General features: G+C 36.1%; 1 pseudogene; it reads left to right on the top strand.

Annotated features, from left to right (window-relative positions):
* Positions 1–560: 560 nt before the first annotated feature.
* LOC133082249 (UV excision repair protein RAD23 homolog B-like) lies at positions 561–1,874 on the top strand (annotated as a pseudogene).
* Positions 1,875–24,560: the final 22,686 nt, after the last annotated feature.

Raw genomic sequence — 24,560 nt, 5'->3', positions numbered from 1 at the left:
ATTTTCAGATGTTCAGCATGTTCCACATAATATGCTAAGCAACTTCCATTTTATTCTCACAGCTTGATGAAATAGGTATTATTAGCCTCATTTGTCACACGATATACTAAGCACCTTACATTTCATTCCATTTTATTCTCATATAACCCTACGAACTAGGTATTTAGTGGCCTCATTTTTCAGTTAACCAAGAGAGTGTATCTTGCCTAAAAGTGGTAGACCCGCAGTTCAAACCTAATTTGACTCTAAGCCTCTGAGTGTGTGTGTGTGCGTCTCTGTGCACGCGCATGCATGCGCACATGCAAACTAGTAGAAGTAAAGATAGATATCAAGCCCTAAGGATGAAGGAGTGTGATGAAAGTTCCAGAAGAAACATGTACAAGACAATGTGTACAAACATTTGCTACTTTGAAGTCACAAAGAATCACAAAGAAAGAAAAGGGTGGGGGCACTTCTTTTTTTGTTTTCCTCTGGCAAAGGGCACTAAACTAGGGAACCAAGAGAGCAATGGTTCAGTATAATTAAGAAAGACTTGGGCAGCGTTGCTGCGCGGCGGCACCATGCTGGTCACCCTGAAGACCCTCCAGCAGCAGACCTTCAAGATCGATATCGACCCAGACGAGATGGTAAGAGTACTGAATGAGAAGACTGAATCTGAAAAGGGTAAAGATGCCTTTCCTGTAGCAGGTCAAAAATTAATTTAGCAGGCAACATCCTCAATGATGATACTGCTCCAAAAGAATATAAAACTGATGAGAAAAACTTCATGGTAGTTATGGTGACAAGACCCAAAGCAGTGACACCACCAGCACCAGTTACAACTCAGCAACCTAATTCTGCCACCACTACCACAGTTAGCTCCTCCACAGCACCAGCTGTGGCTCAGGCCCCAATCCCTGCCCCCAATTTGGCCCGCACTCTGTCCCCCACTCCCACACCTGCATCTGTCACTCCAGCATCAACGACAGCGTCTTCTGAACCTGCACCTGCTAGGGCAATGAAACAAGAGAAACCTGCAGAAAAGCCAGCAGAAACACCAGTGGCTGCTAGCCCAACATCAACTGACAGTACATCAGGTGATTCTTCTCGGTCAAACCTTTTTGAAGATGCAACAAGTGCACTCGTGACAAGTCAGTCTTAGGAGAATATGGTAACTGAGATCATGTCAATGGGCTATGAACGAGAGCAAGTAATTGCAGCCCTGAGAGCCCGTTTCAACAACCCTGACAGAGCAGTGGAGTGTCTTTTAATGGGAATTCCCGGAGATAGAGAAAGTCAGGCCATGGTTGACCCCCCTCCAGCAGCGAGTACTGGGGCTCCTCAGTCTTCAGTGGCTGCAGCTGCAGCAACTACGACAGCAATGACTACAACAACAAGTTCTGGAGGACACCCTCTTGCATTTTTACGGAATCAGCCTCAGTTTCAACAGAGGAGACAAATTATTCAACAGAATCCTTCCCTGCTTCCAGCATCGCTACAACAGATAGGTCGAGAAAATCCTCAGTTACTGCAGCAAATTAGCCACCATCAGGAGCATTTTACTCAGATGTTATATTGAACCAGTTCAAGAAGCGGGTGGTCAAGGAGGAGGGGGTGGAAGTGGCAGTGGAGGAATTGCAGAAGCTGGAAGTGGTCATATGAACTACATTCAAGTAACGCCTCAGGAAGAAGAAGCTATAGAATGGTTAAAGGCATTAGGATTTCCTGAAGGACTTGTGATACAAGCATATTTTGCTTGTGAGAGGAATGAGAACTTGGCTGCCAATTTTCTTCTACAGCAAAACTTTGATGAAGATTGAAAGGGACTTTTTTTCATCTCACACTTCACACCAGTGCATTACACTAACTCTGTTCACTGGATCGTCTGGGATGACTTGGGCTCATGTCCACATACTTGGTATAAGGTAGTGGATTGTTGGGGGTGGGAAGGGGGGATCTAGGATGCAGGGCGGGGATGAATACCGTGCATGTCTGCTTCAATTAGCAGATGCCACAAATCCACACAGCGTGTAAAATATTGTACAACCAAAAGTCAGCTTTTGCATGTCTTTATTTCTTCTATAAAACAGTAGGTAACTTTTTCTAGGTTTCACTCTTTTTAGTGTATTAGATCCAGAAATTTAGTGTAATGCCCTGCTTTATATTTCTTTGAGTTAACATTGGTTTCAGAAAGAGTCTTTGCTACCTAGAATCTACGGTCCCTATTCTATGGCAACACTGGATAATGGCTTTGTGAAATTGAAAAAAAAAATTGGAGCAACGGTAAACAGAAATGCCAAATTACTGATGGTTATTGTTGCTGCTTCAAATAGGTATAAATTTATGTGTAAGAAAGCCTATTCTTTCATGATAAATACTTGGGGTTGAGGGAGGAGAAGGGGAATCTTTTCTTAAAATGAAAATAATTACTGCTACTTTAAATTTCTTGATCATTGAATGTGAGACCCTTCTAACATGATTTGAGAAGCTGTACAAGTATAGGCAGAGTTATTTTCCTGTTTACATTTTTTTTGCTTTGTTTTGGGGGAAAATTGGTAGGTGTCTAATTACTGTTTACTTCATTGTTATATTGCAGTAAAAAGTTTTAAAACCACAGTTGCATGTTTGCTTTTGATTTATCCCTTTGTGGAATTAGCACTTTGCGGCCAATGGAGAAATGCAGCATTCACCATCCCTGTCTTCCCCTTCCCTCACCAGAAATGTGTTTGTCAGCAAGTCGTGAATTCCAACTGCTGCCTTTTTAAAAACACACAAAATGCTGATTTAGTTCAAAATTAATGCAAGTGTCTCAAAACTGAGTTTCTGATATTTGTAAATGTTTTTCATTATTAGGTAAGAATGTATGACTATTAAAGTCATTTAGGATTATTTGCTTTCGAAAAGAGAAGGTGGACAGAACTATAATCTAGCATCTTTTATTGCATTGGACAGACAGGAGAAATCTTTTAGAAGGGTTGGGAGATGCGGCTGGAAAAGTACTTTGGAAAATGTACAATCAAGACATCTCATGGAATATTAAAAGAAAAATCTTAATAGCAAAAAAAAAGAAAAGAAAAGAAAAGAAAGACTTGGGCAAAATAGGTAAATTGTATGGTATGTGAATTATATCACAATACAGCTATTAAAATAATTATTTGAGGAGCTGTTTAAAGCACAGATCTATGTGTTCTACCTCAAGGAATTCTGCTTATGCAGATCAGGAGAGGGACACAGGAATCTGCATATTTAGAAATCACTTCTAGTTAATTCTGATGCAAGAGTTTTTAACTGCTCACATTTTCAGAATCACTGGCATAGAGGGTTAAAAATGCAAAGTCATTATGTTGAGTTTTTCAGGTCACACATCTTCAGTGGTGCCATTCATATTATATGCTACATGAATGTCACCCTATGAAGTTGTCCAGTGCGCAACATGTACGGATGTGAGCAACATCCCCTTAAAAGTACAAGGTACGATGGGAGAAGAGAGGACTAACATTTCCTCGGTACCTATGATCTGCCAGTTACTGTGCTATGTAAGATAGAGAGATTGATATATAACTTATATAAGCTATATCTATCTATCTTACTAACATCTTTAAAGTTAGGTATTATCACCTCTGTTGTACATATGAAGAAACTTACATTCAGAGAACTTTAACATTCCCCATGTTACACAGCTAGAAATTATTCCTTCATCCATTCGATTTATAAACAGCAATTAATGTTTACTGTAAGCCTGGCACCAAGAGAACTAAAACCAAACAATCAAAGAAAAGTTATTGGAAGAACAGTACCACTGAAAGAATTCCAGCCTGGTACTCTATAGGGCAATGAGAACTCTATATGGTAAACAGACTGAAGTAGTCACCTGTGATGAGGTGGTACTTTGTATTGATACTGGAACTAGGAACATCATAAAAGGATCCATATGAATATATCACAGTATGCTCTCACCATAAATGTCATCTTCTTGCAGCAATGACCAAGAAAGCCATCAAATAGCATTTCGGTTTTTTTAAACCCACAAACATTCACTGAGTAAACACTCTGTCAAACCCTTGATAAGGATAACAAGAAAGTGCCCTGCGCTTTTGATGCAACCTCAAAGGAACCCACTTGTAAATTAGGACACCCTTCCAAATGGTTTGATGAAAATCACAAGGCCATTAAAATGTTCATTTTTCCTAAAAATCTAACTGATCGAAGTGGCCACTCTTCTTCTCCATCTTCCTGGGCGAAGATATTGCATCCTCCTCCACTCAGTCTTCATGTCATTAAGTAAATATAATACCTAAAAAAGAAAACTATCCTCTAAAGACACAGAGTGCCAAGGGCTTATTATGGTAGCTTTTAAGGATACTTAAAAGATTTCTTGATTTGGAGTAGAACTGGCAATGATTGTGCTGAACCACTTCTCTGAAATGGTTAGTAAAATTAGAAAAGGAAAATAACTAACTGAATTCTTATATCCAACCGGCATTACCAGAAAAAAACAAGAAAATACAGTTCTGCTTTAGCCTCATAGTGTTTTCCTGTTTTCATAAAGTAAATGCTATTACCTTCATTAAAGGTAAACCATTAATAATCAGGATTTTAAAAAGTACACGTAAATATGCTATGAGCTCAAAATAGAATATCAGGAAGTGTTATTCTTGCAAAACCAAAGTGAATTAATTATCAGCTTTAAACATATCACTTAACAAGCTAGCACTAAGCAAAAAAAGTTATACAAGATGATGAAAAGGGAAGAAAATATGATGGTACAGTTGAGAAAGAATTTAAGACAGTCTGTTACCCAGAAGGACCCAAGTATCATTTTCAATCTCGTCAGTACTTTAATATGATATTCAATTTGTCTTTGGCCTTCTCACAAACTTTGCTCTTCTTTGGAACACCCAGTAGGACATTTTTGCTCTTCAAATAGGAGTATTTCAAGATCTCAATGGAATTATCATTACACTCAGTCTGGTCTCTTCACCAACGCTCTTTATCACCAAACCACCACATGCAACTTTTACATTTAAAGCTCCTAGTAGGTGCTTTGAAATTGGAAATTCAAAATATCAATGTTCTATTTGACCTTCTGCTCCATCCTTGCCAAAAAAATAATATCACAAAGGCAAAAACAGAAAATATTTTAACACATTACTATGTAAAAAGTCAAGCATATACAAAAATAGAGAAAGGAGTAAAATGAACACCCATGTATACATTACACAGCCTCAAAAAATAAGCTATAGACAATCTTGTTTCCTCTCCATTCCCATTCACCCTCCCCTCATATTATTTTTATACAAATTCCATATAAGTATCTTTCATACATAAACTAGTTCAGTTTATATTTCTAAAAATTAAGAAGGCCATTTTGTGCTAGTACCATACTGTTATGATTACTGTAGCTTTGTAGTATAGTCTGAAGTCAAGGAGTGTGATACCTACAGTTCTGATCTTCTTCCTCAAGATTATTTCGGCTATTCAGGATCTTTTTTGTTTCCACGCAAACTTTGAAATTATTTGCTCTGGTTCTGTGAAAAATGCCATTGGTATTTTGATAAGGATTGCACTGAATCTATAGACTGCCTTGGGTAGTATGGTCATTTTAACAATATCAATTCTTCCAATCCAACAACACAGTATATCTTTCCATCTGTTTGTGTTGTCTTCAATCTCTTTCATCAGTGTCTTATACTTTTCTGGGGTCTTTTACCTCCTTAGGTAGTTTTATCCCTAGGTATTTTATGCTTTTTGATGTGATGGTAAGTGGGACTGTTTCCTTAATTTCTCTTTCTGATAGTTTGTTGTTGGTATATAGAAATGCAACAGATTTCTATTTATTAATTTTGTATCCTGCAACTTTACTGAATTCACTGATAAGTTCTAGTAGTTTTCTGGTGGTGTCTTTAGGATTTTCTGTGTATAATATCATGTCATCTGCAAACAGTGACAGTTTTATTTCTTCCTTTCCAATCTGGATTCCTTTTATTTCTTTTTCTTCTCTGACTGCTGTGGCTAGGACTTTAAAAACTGTGTTGAAAAAAAGTGGCAAGAGTGGACATCCTTGTCTTGTTCCTAATCTGAGACAAAATGCTTTCAGCTTTTTACCACTGAGTATGACGTTAGCTGTGGGTTTGTCATATATGGCCTTTATTATGTTAAGGTATGTTCACTCTATGCCCATTTTCTGGAGAGTTCTTATCATAACTGGATGTTGAATCATATGAAAAGCTTTTTCTCTATCTATTGAGATGATCATATGATTTTTATTCTTCAATTCATTAATATGGTGTATCAAAAACACACATAGATCAATGTAACAGAATACAGAGCCCCAAAATAAACCCACACACTTATCAAGGTCAATTAATCTATGACAAAGGAGGCGAGAGTATACAATGGAGAAAAGACAGCCTCTTCAATAAGTGGTGCTGGGACAACTGGACAGCTACATGTAAAAGAATGAAATTAGAACACTCTCTAACACCATACACAAAAATAAACTCAAAATGGATTAAAGACCTAAATGTAAGAGCAGATACTATAAAACTCCTAGAAGAAAACATAGGCAGAACACTCTTTGACATAAATCACAGCAATATTGTTTTGGATCCATCTCCTAGAGTAATGGAAATAAAAACAAAAATAAACAAATGGGACCTAATTAAATTTAAAAGCTTCTGCACAGCAAAGGAAACCACTGATGAAATGAAAAGACAACATATTAAATGGAAGAAGATATTTTCAAATGATATAACTGATAAGGCGTTAGTACCCAACATATATTCATTGATTAGCTCATACACTAATCAATGAATTTGGTAAAGTAGCAGAATACTAAATTAATGCACAGAAATCTCTTCCATTCCTATACACTAATGATGAAAAATCTGAAAGTGAAATTAAGAAAACACTCCCATTTACCATTGCAACAAAAAGAATAAAATATCTAGGAATAAACCTACCTAAGGAGACAAAAGACCTGTCTGCAGAAAATTATAAGACACTGATGAAAGAAATTAAAGATGATACAAATAGATGGAGAGATATACCATGTTCTTGGATTGGAAGGATCAACATTGTGAAAATGACTCTACTACCCAAAGCAATGCACAGATTCGCTGCAATCCCTATCTAACTACCAATGACATTTTTCACAGAAATACAACAAAAAATTTCACAATTTGTATGGAAACACAAAAGACCCCGAATAGCCAAAGCAATCTTGAGAAAGAAAAACAGAGCTGGAGGAATCAGGCTCCCAGACTTCAGACTATACTACAAAGCTACAGTAATCAAGACAGTATGGTACGGGCACAAAAACAGAAATATAGATCAATGGAACAGGATAGAAAGCCCAGAGATAAACCCACACACATATGGTCACCTTATCTTTGATAAAGGAGGCAAGAATATACAATGGAGAAAAGACAGCCTCTTCAATAAGTGGTGCTGGGAAAACTGAACAGCTACATGTAAAAGAATGAAATTAGAACACTCCCTAACACCATACACAAAAATAAACTCAAAATGGATTAAAGACCTCAATGTAAGGCCAGACACTATCAAACTCTTAGAGGAAAACATAGGCAGAACACTCTATGACATAAATCACAGGAAGATCCTTTTTGACCCACCTCCTAGAGAAATGGAAATAAAAACAAAAATAAACAAATGGGACCTAATGAAACTTAAAAGCTTTTGCACAGCAAAGGAAGCCATAAACAAGATGAAAAGACAACCCTCAGAATGGGAGAAAATATTTGCAAATGAAGCAACTGACAAAGGATTAATCTCCAAAATTTACAAGCAGCTCGTGCAGCTCAATATAAAAAAACAAACAAACAACCCAATCCAAAAATGGGCAGAAGACCTAAATAGACATTTCTCCAAAGAAGATATACAGATTGCCAACAAACACATGAAAGAATGCTCAACATCATTAATCATTAGAGAAATGAAAATCAAAACTACAATGAGATATCATCTCACACCAGTCAGAATGGCCATCATCAAAAAATCTACAAACAAGAAATTCTGGAGAGAGTGTGGAGAAAAGGGAACCCTCTTGCACTGTTGGTGGGAATGTAAATTGATACAGCCACTATGGAGAAAAGTTTGGAGGTTCCTTAAAAAACTAAAAATAGAACTACCATACGACCCAGCAATCCCACTACTGGGCATATACCCTGAGAAAACCATAATTCAAAAAGAGTCATGTACCACAATGTTCATTGCAGCTCTATTTACAATAGTCAGGACATGGAAGCACCCTAAGTGTCCATCGACAGATGAATGGGTAAAGAAGATGTGGCACATATATACAATGGAATATTACTCAGCCATAAAAAGAAACGAAATTGAGTTATTTGTAGTGAGGTGGATGGACCTAGAGTCTGTCATACAGAGGGAAGTAAGTCAGAAAGAGAAAAACAAATACCATATGCTAACACATATATATGGAATCTAAAAAAAAAATGAAGTAAAAATGGTCATGAAGAACCTAGGGGCAAGACAGGAATAAAGACACAGACCTACTAGAGAATGGACTTGAGGATACGGGGAGGGGGAAGGGTAAGCTGGGACAAAGTGAGAGAGTGGCATGGACATATATACACTACCAAACGTAAAATAGATAGCTAGTGGGAAGCAGCCACATAGCACAGGGAGATCAGCTCGGTGCTTTGTGTCGACCTAGAGGGGTGGGATAGGGAGGGTGGGAGGGAGGGAGACGCAAGAGAGAAGAGATATGGGGACATACGTATATGTATAACTGACCCACTTTGTTATAAAGCAGAAACTAACACACCATTGTAAAGCAATTGTACTCCAATAAAGATGTTTAAAAATAAAAAAATAAATAAACAGCTCATACAACTCAACATCAAAAAACAAAAACAAAAAACCAAGCCAATTAAAAAATGAGTAGAAGAACTGAACAGACATTTTTCCAAAGAGGAAATGCAGATGGCCAACAGGCACATGAAAAGATGCTCAACATCACTAATCATCAGGGAAATGCAAATCAAAATCACAATGAGATATGACCTCACACCAGTTAGAATGGCTATTATCAAAAAGAACACAAATTACAAATGTTGGTGAGGAATGCTGATAAAAGGGAACCCTAGTACACTGTTGTTGGGAATATAAATTGGTGGAAAACAGTATGGAGGTTTCTCAAAAAACTGAAAACAGAAATACCATATGACCCAGCAATTCTACTCCTGGGTATGTATCCAAAAAAAATGAAAACCTAATTCAGAAAAGTACATGCACCCCAATGTTCAAAGCAGCATTACTCACAATTGCCAAGGTATGGAGGCAACCTAAGTATCCATCAACAGAAGAACTGACAAAGAAGATGTGGTACATAGATAAACAATGGAATACTACTCAATCATAAAAAGAATGAAATTTTGCCATTTGCAGCAAGATGCTGGGTTTGGAGGACATTATGCTAAGTGAGGTAAGTCAGACAGAGAAAGGCAAACACTGTATGATATCACTTATATGTGGAATCTAAAAAATACAACAAACTACTGAATAACACAAAAAAGAAGCAGATTCACAGATGCAGAGAACAAACTAGTGGTTACCAGTGGGGAGGGGGGAGAGGGGAGGGACAATATAGGGGTGGGGTAAAAAGGGTTATTATGAGATTACATGAAATCATTTGTGTGAAACTTCTGAAAACTGTAAAACACTATAAAATGTAAAGAATCTTTCATTCAATAAAAAAGAGAAAAATAAATTTTAAAAAGGCCATTTTAAAACATAACCATTATCTCACTTAAAAATAAATCATGAATATAATCAAATATTCATGTATGATCAAATTACTCTGATAAAATAAAAACTATTTGATGACATATGTAAGCTATAATAATAATTACACTTACACAAATAAAACTGCAGTACTGTAATTTTCAATAAGCTTTGAAAAACAAGTCTTGCTGGGGATTAATGACTTTTAGAATCTGGCACAGAAGAAAAGAAGTTTATCATGTCTTCTGATAATCAAATGATTTCAGTAGTCACACTACCTATCATTTGCTTCATTTATTTAATTTAAAGTTAAAGTACTAGAGCTATCATCAATAACATTAGAGCATTTGGTTTTAACCAAAAAGATGAGAGAGGATGAAAACTTAATCAGGAAACTAGGGCCAAATGTGATCACAGGGCCTTCTAACCTTCTTTCACCCACTTCTTACATTTATTTCCCTTGGTAAAGGTAAAATTTTAAATTAGCTTATTAATTTTCCTGTGATTTTCTGTTAAGTTTGAACTTATATTCAACAGACATTTAGCACCTTTAGAAGAAGTGTTGTGATTTTGGTTACTTACTGCGTCTCAATGTTTTGACATGTAAGATAGAAATGAGTAATTTGCCATGCCCCTCTCAAAGGGATGTTGGAAAGTTAATATAAAATAAGTATCTCTATAAGGAGAGATGTAAACACGACACATTACTATTATTCCACGATTCAGAATAACTTGCCAACAATACAACTTAGAAAGTCATGTAGCTGAGTGTCTTTTCATATTTATCTTTACTCCTAGGCACCATGGTGTAATGAAAAATAGACTAAAGGAGGAATGTATTTTTTATTATCAAAGCACATACAGAATTTATTTTGATTTTAGTAGTAATTTATTTTAATGGGGCCTGATTTCAAGGATGATGCATGGTGGTGCTACTTATAATTGTTCAGTATTTCTATGTTGAGACACTATTCTTCCAATTCTTTCTTCCAGGAATTATTAACTCCTTGTGCTGGCAACACACACTATAAAGAAAGTTAAGGTTCTGCTGCAGATTCTCATGGTTTAGTGGCAAAGGCAAACAAATAGTCTATTATAATGGAATATGTTGTAGGCTATGATGTGTGTTTGAAGAACCCTTGCAGCACATTTGGTCCCATCCAAAATGTCCATAAGACATTTGGTCCACACCAAAAGGTCCTTGGTATTTTGTCTTATTTAGTCCAAGCCAAAAGGTCCTCGATATTTGGTCCTGTCCAAAACCATTTGGCATGGACCACATATGTTCATGGACGTTTTGGATAGGACCAAATATCAAGGACCTTTTGGTGCAGACCAAATGTCTTATGGACATTTGGATAGAACCATATGTCTGCTAACCTTGAAGAACATGTTATGAGTCAGTTGAGAACACACATCTAAATCTGAAGGGTATGAGGATTAGGGTAGAGACCTGTGTCTGAGAAGATTTCTCATAGAAGGTAATGCTTCAGTTGAAGGTAATGTTTAAAAAACATGGAGGTGTTAGCACACTGAAGGTAGAAAAAAGGACAAAGGCATACGCTAGAATGAAGAGGGTGAATGACAAAATGGTAAAATGTTAATGCAAAATTAGGATATAAAGATCCATCTGGTAGAATGTGGCCTACGCCAAAGCAGAGATCTTTATCTTGGTTGTTCAGAGTTGATTTCCCAAACAACAGAAGAGCCACTGAAGGCCATGAATGTGAGATTAACATGATCATATTTAAGATTCAGAAAGATCACCCTGGCAACAGTGTAAAAACATTCATGAATGAGCCAGGCCAGAAGCTGGAAGACCAAGTAGGCCACAGTGGTTCTCATAAGATACAATCAGGCTGTCAACCCAACTATTCCACTCCTAGGTATACACCCAAGAAAAATTGAAACGTGTTCATGCTCGTACATGAATGTTCATAGCAGCATTACTTACTCATAATGGCCAAAAACTGGAAATAACCCAAACGAATATAACTGATAAACAGATAAATAAAATTTGGTATAGTCACACAATGCAATATTTTTCAGCAAGAAAAGGAATCAAGTATGGATACACACTACCACATGAAAGAACTTTGAAATATTATGCTAGGTAAAATATCCAGGCAAAAAAGACCTCATGTTATGTAATTGCATTTATAGGAAATGCCCAGAATAGGCAAATCCATAGAGACAGAAAGTAGATGACTTGTTACCTAGGGCTGGGCAGGGAGAGGAGGGATATGGGTACAGTATCTCTTTTAGGAAGAACCAAATTGTTCTAAGATTAGATTGTGGTGATGTTTGCACAACCCTGTGAATATATTAAAACCATTGAGTCGTACACTGTAAATAGGTGAACTGGATGCTATTTGAATTCTATCACAATAAAGCTGTTGAGAGAGAGAGAGAAAGAGACAGAGAATGAATGAATGGGAATGAATCAAGGTAGGGATGGGTAGAAAATGTGGAAAGTGGAAGATATATTCTCATTCATGATAAGAAATACATTCTCATTCATGATAAGAAATACATGAGCTGGAGACACTGATTCTTAAAATGGTAAGCCATAGCTGCCATTCACTAAGCAGTTACAATTTTGCAGGCCTTGTCTCAATTGCTTTACATTTTTACAACATTTATTATTCATAACAACACAAGTATGCTTATTTTACAGGTCATTAGACTGAAGCATAGAACAGTTAAGTAACTTGCCTACAGTCACACATCTACAAAGCGTCACCGTCATAATTTGAACCCAGGCAGCTGGTGTCCAGAATCTGTGCTGTTAATCACTATGCGATTCAACCTATCATGTTCGGTATACAAGAATTGCCAATTACAACTCTAAAAAATATAGGATTTCACGAAAGCAGAGACCTCATGCCTAATTAAGGTGTTTTAATGACTTAGGTAAACACACCTGACATCTTTCAAAGTAAAATCTAAGATTTTCCTTGAGCAAATGCTCTAAGAGGCAGTGTAACCCACTGCATAATAGCTGAGATTTCTGAGCCAGGCAGACTTGAGTTCAAATCCAAGTTTTATGACTTACTAGCTGTGTGGTCTTAAGAAGGGCATTTAATTTATCAGTATGATAATACATACCTCATAGTGTTCCTCAACAGATTACATGAGACAACATACAGTATCTGACACAGATATAAACCCAATAAATAGTGAATTATTATTATTTATTATTATTTCGGCAATCAGCCTTTGTATCGCCTGGAGTTTAACTATTTTCACGGTTATGCTTCTGATTTGTTAATTCTTTGAGAGTAACTGTTACTGAATTGCTAGATAAACAGAGTACATTGCTAATATATTGGTTTTAACTAGAAATCCTACAAAGGAGAAATCTAATGCCACTAGATTTTGTAGGAAAATCTGATGGACATAAAACATTGTCATATAACACATTAACATTCATTTGAATATTCACCTAATTAATATAGATAACTCATAGATTCTCCATAGAAAGATATCAAGGCATAAGTGGCAATTTAAGTCAAATAATAGATGCTATAAATGCAATTCCATTTCACATCCACTATAAGTAATATCCCTCTTTTGCATAACACATCAGCGACAGCATCTAAAATTAAAATAACTATTTAAAGGTTCTAAAGAAAGCTTTTCAAGATCCAAGTTTTTTATTTGTCTAGGAAAAGAACAGTTGGATGTTCTGTTATTTCCTATTTGCAGATGCACAAAGCAATCACTTTAGAAAATGAACTCTTTGTTAAATTTATAGCTGGTGAGTTCTCATTTAGTCTAATCTATGCTGGCTCAGTTTAACTACCGCATTGTCAGTGCCTGTCTTACTAAGCACACCCAGCAAATTTCACAATGGCCAACATTGTAATAATGCATTATATATATTTTCCAAACATTACAATGTAACTGCACATTTTATGGAAAGGGAACAACAGGAGAAAATTTAAAAGGAAGAAAGATGCAATAAAGATGAATTTCCATTAAAAGCCAGGCACCCGAACACTGACGTGGTTACTTATTTTTCCTCACTTGTAGATTAATGACAGTGTTTACCCCCTTGATATTGACAAGCACATAATACATCTTGACAAATGACTAAAGAGGTTGCAGTAGAGTTTATTTCTTGGTAGTGTCAACCGCCCTTCCTTTGGCATGATATGAAAAGCTTACCTCAGCTGTAATTTTTAGTAACACCCTTCTGTGGGGTTTTCTTACAACTTTGTAATACAAGTGTGATAAATTGATTATGCTAACAAGTGTGGGCTGCAGTGAGTGGTTTACTGGAGATTCCATCTGGTTTTTAAATCAGAAGAATGATGACAATGTTACACATTAAAATCAATAGTTATTTAATATTCCTATAAAGCCTAAAGGTTTGTGATACAGGGTTAAACATAATCCACTCTGCCTTGTAATACTTGTTTAAGCAAGACTACTGCATTAAATTACTGCTCAATCAGGAAACAAGTAATCAAATGAGGTGCAGTTTTGGGTGTTACGTGAGAAAGAATAATGGCAGCTTTAAGCATAAGCCCTCAAAGAAGAAATTTGAATTTTTGTTTTTAATTTCAAAATGGGATTTCTAAGCTAATTTAGGACTCTGAGAACTCTGATAAACATTTAACATTATTGTGGCAGATGTGCATTTCAAAACTATTTGGACAATGTTTGGAACTAAAAAAGAGAATTGCAAAAGAATTTTTATTTTCTCAATGTTCACTTTTTATTATGCTTTTCTACACCCTGATCAATTGAATTCTGTATTTGAAATAATATTTTCTTGGTGCACATTAATGACATGTGTTGAGGCTACCTCTCTATCAAGCAAGAAATCTACTTATCTATCAAATACAGCTTTAAGCATATCAAATTTAAAGTTACAGTAGGAATGATAAGTGAAAGTATTTAGGTGAAAGTGAGAGAGAGCAGACAGGGTCTAGTAGGAGGCAGAGACTAGGGAGGGATATACGTTGCAAAACTGGTGACACAGAGGTGGTGAGAAGTGTCTTGAGAAAGGTGGGGGTGAAAAGGGAGAATAGCACAGAGGGTAAAAGCTGTCGCCTCGTGTATACAAACATCGGAAGGGAGGAATGAAGAGAACCACTAAAGGAGCTGGTGGAGGTGCCAGTGGAATAAAGAGAAAGAATCAGGACATCGGGCAGGTAAGAAATTCCAGAAAGAAATCCAAAAAGTGGAAAAAGGGGTAATTAACCATCTCTACTTTTGCCTGAATTTCAGGGAGAATGAAGATTATCAAATGCCACTAGACTGATAATAGAGATCGCTGCACTTCAAAAGCACAGTTTAATGAACAGTTGAGGGCAGTGAGTGAAGGAGTCAGTATATACGTATTAAAAAAAAATAAGGGGGCTTCCCTGGTGGCGCAGTGGTTAAGAATCCACCTGCCAATGAAGGGGACACGGGTTCGAGCCCTGGTCCAGGAAGATCCCACATGCTGTGGAGCAACTAAGCCCGTGCGCCACAGCTACTGAGCCTGCGCTCTAGAGCCCGCGAGCCACAACTACTGAAGTCTGCATGCCTAGAGACCGTGCTCTGCAACAAGAGAAGCCACTGCTATGAGAAGCCCACACACCGCAACAAAGAGTAGCCCCCGCTCTCGGCAACCAGAGAAAGCCCGCGTGCAGCAACAAAGACCCAACGCAGCCAAAAATAAATAAATTAAATAAATTTTTTTTAAAAAGAGGAACGATAGTTGTAGACCTAATTCTGGAATTCTCCATCCTTAAAGGAAGGAAAAGGAAGATGGAAATATATGAAGGGTTTAAATAAAACTTGTTGCTGTTGTCACACAAAACAGAAAGACAGCCCCCTGCTTTTAGTCACAGGCAAGGAAGACACTGAGTAAAACTGATTATTAACTTTTGAATGATAGAGAAAAAGGAGGGATCCAGGGAAGAATCAAAGAAGAAGAAAGCACACAGTAGGAAAGGGAAAAGGGATCTTTCTCAATGACAGAAATGCTGGTAGAAATGTGTGCTTCAACAGTGCATAATGAAATGTTTTTAAATGTCAGTATGTATAGCTTGTATAACAAATACCTGTGGAACTTTTATTTCTAGGATTTAAGGCAGAGATTTACCAAGAATAGAGAATGGGATGAATAAAACAGACCACTGCAGAATTACTAACGATGGAAATGTCATCAACTTGTGATGTCTCTTACAGATATGACAGCACTAAAGTCCCAGGTTTTATCAGTCAATTCTAAAAAAAAAAAAAAAAGATTGATATGTGAATTTAACCTCCAACTACAGGGTTAAGTGGAATACAGAGAAGCATGGCATTTTGAATGGATGACCTGTTAACGACCTCTAAATTACATAAATTAAGAAATGAAATGATCAGAAACTTGGGGGCAGTTTAATTCTGGTATCATGGGAGAATTAAAAATTGGTTAAATAGGATTCCTGAATAGCATCATAGGAATTCTTATTTAGGAGAAGAATGACTTGATATTGGAAAAGTAGTATTCAAACTTCTTCCAGAGTCCTCCTATGTTCTCAGTCCCTCTCTCCTTTACCACCCACATTTCCTAGGAGTATAGTCCACACCCATTGCCTTCCCCTCCTCCCCTCTTACTTCACTAGTCATCCTTGAAATTCAACTTACTAAGGTCACCTAAGCCCTCCTAATTGCCAAATCCAATGGATAAGTTTGTTTCATCTTACCGAATTTACCTCTTGATTATGAAATGTTTGATCATTCTATCATTCCTGAAATTCTTCCACTGGTTTCCTTGAAATCACATTCATTTGCTTATTTATTCATTTACTAAATAAATAATAACTTTAAAACAGTGATTTGCCAAGAGTCTTTCCTCCAGTTGGTTTTCATTCTTTATTTGAGCATTTTGGTACTGTACTTCCCTCTCTGACCCCTTAAATGTTCTCCTCACTTGACATAAAACTCTAGGTAACCGTACCTAACCTCATGGTTTTAACTATCACCGATACCAATAATTTCTAAGAAGGACATGGGGAGCACAGACAGAAATACCCTATGGAACACATTAACATCTCTGATAGGCAGGCCTTTATAAACTATAATTCTCCACATGGTAGATTCTAATATACCCTATTTCTGGAATGAGAATCACTGGCATGCCAAGAGGGATGCCACTAATGAAATTCTGTTGTACTTCTGGAATACATGGAGGCAGAAAAATTGGGGGAGCTACTGAAACTCTAGGATAGGTGTTACCAAATTTATATCTATGGAGTAGGCCAACCACCAGTTCAAGTGGATGCTACACAGACCTCAAACTCTCTACATCTGAAATCAACACCACCTACCCCCAATATCACTACCCCTCCCAGCCAACAATGTCCCCTTCTCTGGTAGCCTCCATTATATTTTGTAGCACAATCATCTACCCAGTCACCAAAGCATGAAACTTGTAAATCTTCTCAGGTATTTCCATCTCTCTCCATTTTTCATTCACCACTAAGGCCTTTTTAAATGACAGCTCTTTTGAGGCATAAATCACACACCACAAAATTCACTCTTGTGAAGTGTACAATTCACTGGTCTTTAGCATATTCACAATATTTAGTATATTCACAAGTCACCAAATTCCAGAACATTTTCATTATAATTTTGGTAATCATTCCTGGAGTCCAAATCCTCATTTGCATCCCTGCTTCTCTGGACTATTCTGATGATCTCCTAACATATCACTGTGACACATAGCCAGTAGATTCATCTAAAGTATAAATCTGACCAGATCACTCTCCTGCTTAAAACTCCTCAGTGGTTAATAATCACCCACAGATGATGTCCAAGTTCTTTAACATGATTTAAAAGCCACTCCATGATCTGACCCCTGCCTAACTGTCCTGAGTCTCTTTTGACATCAAATGCCTCATGCTTTAATATCTGCCAACACTAAATTTCTAATAGTTCCCTGCAAGCACAATGCTGCTCTTCCCCCTTTGTGTTTGCTCAAGTCCCTTCATCTCAGAATATTCTCCTTACCAGGCCAACATTCACTTGTCCTTTAAGACCCAGCCTTTGATTACTCATGAAGCTTTTCCTGACACCCTAGGATAAGATGTTCCTCCCAAATGTTTCCAGAATATTCCATGAAGATGCATATTACTGCATTTATCACATTGTTTTATAATTATCTGCCTAAGTATCTCTTGCCCTCACTATACTGTGCAGTCTTTGGGATGACAAGACCAAGTAGTCATTTCTATTTCTCAAGTTCTCTGTAGAATTCTTACAATATGGTAGGCCTTCCAAATGTATTTGCAAATGCATGAATGAATGAGTGCATCAATGGATTAATATATAAACACACTGAGGAATGATTAATTGAATGACCTTAAACATTACTAGACATCCTATAAAAAACTGGTCTGGTCCATAAAGCAATAAAACATTAAGACACAGATCAACTGCTGGAGGAAAAGTATGAAACAATCAGAGTAGAAATTTGGAAATTAGCACAGTGTGAATTTTCTTTAATCAGAAAATTTCAATGTAAGCATTGATAATCATGAATTGGAGATGGTGAAAGGGGCAAATGAAACTGAGAACTGAGTCAGATTTAATGATTTCCATGACCATGCAAATGAGGATTCTATTATTTTATTATGGAACAATAATAAATGATATGTCTATGTAGATACAGACAACTTTGCATTGAGAAAATGGAATGTAATAAGTGTCAAGGCAAATTACTGACTTGGACAATCAACAAGGTCATAATTAGAAGAAAGGAGATTTAATATATTTTAAAGCATATCAACTGTTTTTAAAATGAGCTACACACCTACCATCACTGGTGTGATGATAAGTATAGATCTTCCAAATAATATTTTGTCAGAGAAAACTGCAACCCTGTATGAATACTATACTTCTTCAAGCATCCAAAACTGTCCATTATATGCATGTAGTGATGGTCATCCTTAATAAATAGATTGAGATTCTTTTTAAAGTCTGGCTTTTTTTTCTCCTGCATGTACTTAAGGTTCCTTCCCTTCAACATCCACCACGACTATGGTGAAGTTCTAGAAAATCCTAACACAGCCTTCAGGCCTACCTTTGTAAACCTCTGTTGCAATGGAAAATAAAGCAGAGGTATTAAAACCTTATAAAAGAAAGTCCCTTTTTGCTATGGTAATGTCTATTTCCTAAAGGCTCAAAGAAAGAACTCTTTGATTCACCTGGGTCCTATTTTTGCATTGGTGATATTTAGATGATTAAAGGTTTTTGAGAGAGAATCATTTGCTGTAAGCAAGTAGAGACTCGACTGTCATTTTTAGTCTATCGAAGCAGATTGTGGGCACACAAATCCACCTTCAATTAATTCATGGAGGCAATATGCAATGTGTGGTAGTGATTCACCACTCATTCAGAATGCTCCTTCCATGTTTTCTTTCCTCTTAAAATGTCCTAGTACAATTAAACACTATACCTTTTTCCATTATTCAATTTGCTTCTAACATTTTCACACTGAATCATATCATGTGGTCAGAGTTTATAGGGAAGAGTTATATTCAATAACAATGTTCAAAATAAAGAAAAAAGTGAAGCACTGATTTACTATTAAATATAATCCATAATCCCAATTTTTAAAAATAATAAAATATAATAGTTTTTCTTGTTTGCAATTCACCATTGGTTTTTGTTCAATAACATATGACTCTAGGAAATATATAACTTTCAGACCCCTATTGGAAATACATATGTATCTGTGTATGTGCATATGTGTATATGTATTATTCTGTTTAAAAACATTTTCCAAATTTCACAATTAAGTCCATAAAAATGGCTTAAAACTTGAAATGCTTTACAGTTACTATACTGATGCTATACTAAGACACATACACACAATGTCTGAATACCTGGTATGTAAAAACCTCCATAGCAAATGACACACTGGCACACTGAAAAGACAATTGTCCAAATGTACTTTCTGCTTCTTTTCTGTATGGATATACATATAAAGCCTCTTAGGTACCTAGAAATTCAAACTACAATGATATTTAAAATAAGATGTTTCATTTTTAATTACTTTGAAGAGTGTACAAAAGCTGATCTGCAGTAATAAATATTGGTAAAATTCAAGAAGAAATACATTAAATTTACTTATGGTGTTTTTACCCATTTGAGCCCATTGGGTTAAATATCTATACATGTTTCCTTGAAAGAGGAACAATAATGTAACAAGGCGGCACATTTTGAATTATTCCCTCTATTGTACTGCTTGTTTTGCAAACACACCCTATACAACAGTGAAAGCCACTAGAAAGAAGTTCCTCAAGAACACCTGTTCACAAAAAGAACAAGATGCCGATGCTTCTTCCTCTACGCTCCCTGTGAACCTTCTAGTATAGATTTTACCATTCTATACTGTTTGTGCTTACCTTCCACTTTATACTGTGAGCTCTTTGAGACCAGGGATCATACTTTAGGCATTTTGATCTTCCCAGCAATGGAGCCAGGCTATAAATAGTTACTGAATTAATAAATGGTAATAAATGCATAGCACTTATCACAATTTACTGTGTATTATTATCAGTTAGGTACATGTCTAATGACCACTTCCTCTATCCACTGAATAATAAAATGCTTGAGAAATGCAGGTCTGTTCTATACCTATCTGGATACCTTTTTCCCTGGCACACTACTTAGATGTCTAGTAAATATTAAATTTTAATTAGAGATGTGTGAAGTTTAGGAGTAATAAAAGTACAAATCACAAAACTTCCTATCATTGTTTCAATGGCTTTTTTTTTTTTTCAATGGCTTTTTAAGACAGTAACAATGATTCCCTTTTCTGTATTTTCTTCTGAGTTACAGTGGAGAAATTTTGCCCTCCACAGGCATAAGGCTTCTGATATACATGGTTCTAGTTTCCAAGATGAGCTGCTTTCTGAAAATAATATTTCTTGTCCTTTCTTTGGGAGATGGATTTGAGGCGCCTTACAAGTACAATGGATACTGCTCTATCCTGAAACCTCAGGACTATTCCCCAAATAGACTACAAGTCCACTGGTATCAGTAGAGATTTAAGTCTAATATAAGGTCTTTCTTAGTACTCACCTTTAATTATCCTGTTGAGAAATTTTCTTTTAATAATACACCTTACAACTGAACCATCCTGGCTCTACCATCAGTAGAATACTTCTATAATATAGTTCAAATTTTAAACAGAATTTTATACAGTTCACTGTGCTATTAAAAAAAGTGTTTTAAAATAGAGTAATATGACCAGTACGAAATTTCATAGTCAAAGCTGCAATGTCATACTGACCTTTGAAACTTAGGAGACTTATTTATAAAAGAACATTATTACCATCATAAAGTTAAAATAACAGCAACCATTAAATTATTTTAGAATTCATATTGGATTACCAATATGTAATTCCTGAGAATAATAAAGGCTTCAGATATTCAGACACCAATCTGACATTGTTAGCTATGTTTAAAATCAAACAAAGCATTTTATTTCGAGTTCAAAACTCACAAAGCCTTGTGAACAGGTCAAGCAGACTCTAATATACTACATCTGCTCCTGTGGTTGCTCCACTTTTTTAGATAAAATGTCATTCAAACAGTGTTTTTGCTATTCTCACATGAATTCTCAGACTATTCAGAAAACTCACGAGGAGAAAGATTACTTATTCACGAAAGCAGGGTTTCTTTGGCCATCTTAGATTTGATTGGCATTATCAGCAACTATGTCTGACTCCAAAGATTTAAATATTCATTATAGCATAATCATGGCATTTAAATATCTAAGCATTAGAAGTTTCAAAGTAATTCTCATTTTGGAATAAATGTAGCCTATTTTACATAGATGACCTAACATAATGACAAAGCATCACATTCCTGATAACTTTACTGTTTGGCAGACTAAAATATAGAATATTCAGAATTCTGTTAAAATACCCTACCAAAGGTTGCTTATTATTAGCCAGTTTTATCCAAAAACTGATAAATAAAAACATAAGAAATGGCTCCTTACAATAACTGTATGCATATGCCTCCCTTTGAATGAATGAAGTCTCCTTATAATATATGCATAAATTAAAATTTCATGACTCAATCGCTGTATGTAAAATCGAGGATGATTCAAATCACTCTAGGAGAATACTTTCATAAACTGCTCGCCTCTTCAAAGAACTGCAGTGTAGATATACATGTGGGATTGAAGATGTACACACACAAATAAATATTTCCATGAACTGAACTTGCTGAAATCCATACATAATAGACAAAACATACTCAACTGAAATACTGCAATATAAAATAGCACTCTCTCTAGTTTCTAATTTATTACTGGGCATTAATAATCTTTTACAGAGTATAGGACATCTTTTGACAGTGACCCTAAGCTGAAGTTTAAATTTTAGCGATAAAACTCCAATTGAGCTCACTATTAAAAACAAGCAATAAAACAACCCAAGAAAAGGTTAAATTTTTATATCAATTTAGTTTATGGAAGAAATGTATTTTTATTTTTTTAAGGATTTATTTATTTATTATTTATTTATTTAATTTATCTTTGGCTGCATTGGGTCTTAGTTGCAGCACATGGGATCTTCGTTGAGGCGTGCAGGATCTTTCGTTGCGGCGTGTGGGCTCTTCGTTGTGGCGCATGGGCTTCTCTCTAGTTGTGGTGTGAGGGTTTTCTCTTCTCTAGTTGTGGCATGCAGGCTCCAGGGCACGTGGGGGATCCAGAGCGCGTGGGCTCTGTAGTTTGTGGCACATGGGCTCTAGTTGAGGCACGCAAGCTCAGTAGTTGTGGCACGCAGGCTTAATTGCCCCATGGCACATAGGATCTTAGTTCCCCGACCTGGAGTCTAACCAGCGAACCCTGCATTGTAAGGTGGATTCTCTACCACTGGACCACCAGGGAAGTCCCTGTATTTTTTAAAATAGCCTTGTTGACCTTTAATTGTCATACAAGTATAAATGCCATTCATATTTAATGGGTAGAATTTGATAAGTTTTAGCATATGTATATACCCAGGAAACCATCACCACAATAAAAATAATGAACATATATATCACACCCAACATCCTCCTCAAGCCCCTTTGTAACTGCTCCCTTTCCACCCCACCTCCGCTGTCTTTAAGTAACCATTGGTCTGTTGTCTCTCACTATAAATTAGTTTGCATTTTCTAAAATTTCATAGAAATGGAATCACACAGCGTGTACTCTTTTTCTATATGGCTTCTTTCACTCAGCATGATCATGTTGAGATTCACCCATGCTGTTAAACGTATCAACAGTTCGTTCCTTTTTATTACTGAGTTGTACTCCACATATGGAATAACCACCGTTTTAAAAAATCAACTCACCTGTTCATAAACATCTGGCCTGTTTCCAGTTTTTAGCTATTACAAATAAAGTTGATGTGTTCATTCATGTACAACTCTGCATGGACATATGTTTTCATTTCTCATGAGTAAACACCCAGGAGTAAAAAGGCTGGGTTATATAACAGGTGTATTTTTAACTTCTTAAGAAACGTACACACTGTTTTCTAACATGGCTATACTATTTTACATCCCTGCAAGTAGTTGGTCCCTATAGGCTCTGTGTTCATTTAGTCAGACAGCACAAGGGCTATATGTACATTTATTAGGACAGAAGCATCCCTCCTGTAGTCAATGCAGACTATATATGATGAAGTCCATTTATTGGAACTGAAACAAAAGTTGACTATTCTAAATAATAATAAAAGTGGATTTTTCCTCCCTTCTCACAAGTAAGAGATTGTGATGAAGTACATAAATAAGAACAGCTAACACTTGAGTGCTTACCACGTACCGGTCTCTAAGTGGTTAATATGTATTATACCATATAACCCTACAATAACCCTATGAGGAAAGGTACTAAAATTGAATCCATCTTATAGATGAGGAAACTGAAGGGATAAATAAGTTGCCCCTGGTCACAAAACTAAGTAGCAGAGCCAGGCTTTGAGCCTGGCATTCTGAGCTCAGATTTTCGGCTCTTAATCACAATGTGACACTGACTCCCATCATGTACACATCACTAAACAGTTGTAATTTATACTACAAAGCTATGAACTATCCCTCAGATGACTACATGACTTTGGTGAATTTGCAAAGTGCTAAATTGATTCTTCTCATTAATTCTGTCCAGCTTTATTATTACTTTTGGGGGGGAAAGGGTTCATTGATCTTCATACCTGACCAATAGCCAAAAATCTTGTCTCTAAAAATGTATTTCTGAACACTTAGCTTTTATTAATCATTTTCTTTCTTTAGTCATTACTTTCAAAATTTATATACGTTTGTTCTACTAGAAAATTTGTCAGTGATCTTGATTTGTTTAAAGTGTACAACTCAAAACTGCTGAACATAAATCCCAGATATTTACCTAAAAGTATTTTACGAGTATAATTCTTTAGTAAAACTCATACCAATTACTACAGAGTCAAATTCCAAACTTTGAAATGACCCACACAAAACATTTTAAAAAGCAGCAAAATGAATGGTCTTCCTTTAAAACCACTCCTCAACTACTTGATATATATTTTATTATGACTAAAAATGAATGAACGTAGGCATTTTATAAATACATAAATGATATAAATTTAAAATCTCAGTGTATTTGGAACTGACCTCCAATTGTCACTTTAAGATTTTCAAAGCCGATTAGAAGAAGTAGATTCCAGATATTTTCCTGTTTCCAGGAAACAAACAGCATCATTGAACCGAGAAATTTGAAGAGAGTTTAATTTTAAAATATGGTATTGTCAATATTGTCAAGACAAATCAAAGGGATGGAACAGGCATCAGAACCCAGT

The sequence above is a fragment of the Eubalaena glacialis genome, chromosome X, assembly GCF_028564815.1.
Source record: "Eubalaena glacialis isolate mEubGla1 chromosome X, mEubGla1.1.hap2.+ XY, whole genome shotgun sequence".
Classification (NCBI taxonomy): domain Eukaryota; kingdom Metazoa; phylum Chordata; class Mammalia; order Artiodactyla; family Balaenidae; genus Eubalaena; species Eubalaena glacialis.
Note: the sequence above shows the minus strand (reverse complement) of the source record. Positions and strands in the feature narration are given on the sequence as shown.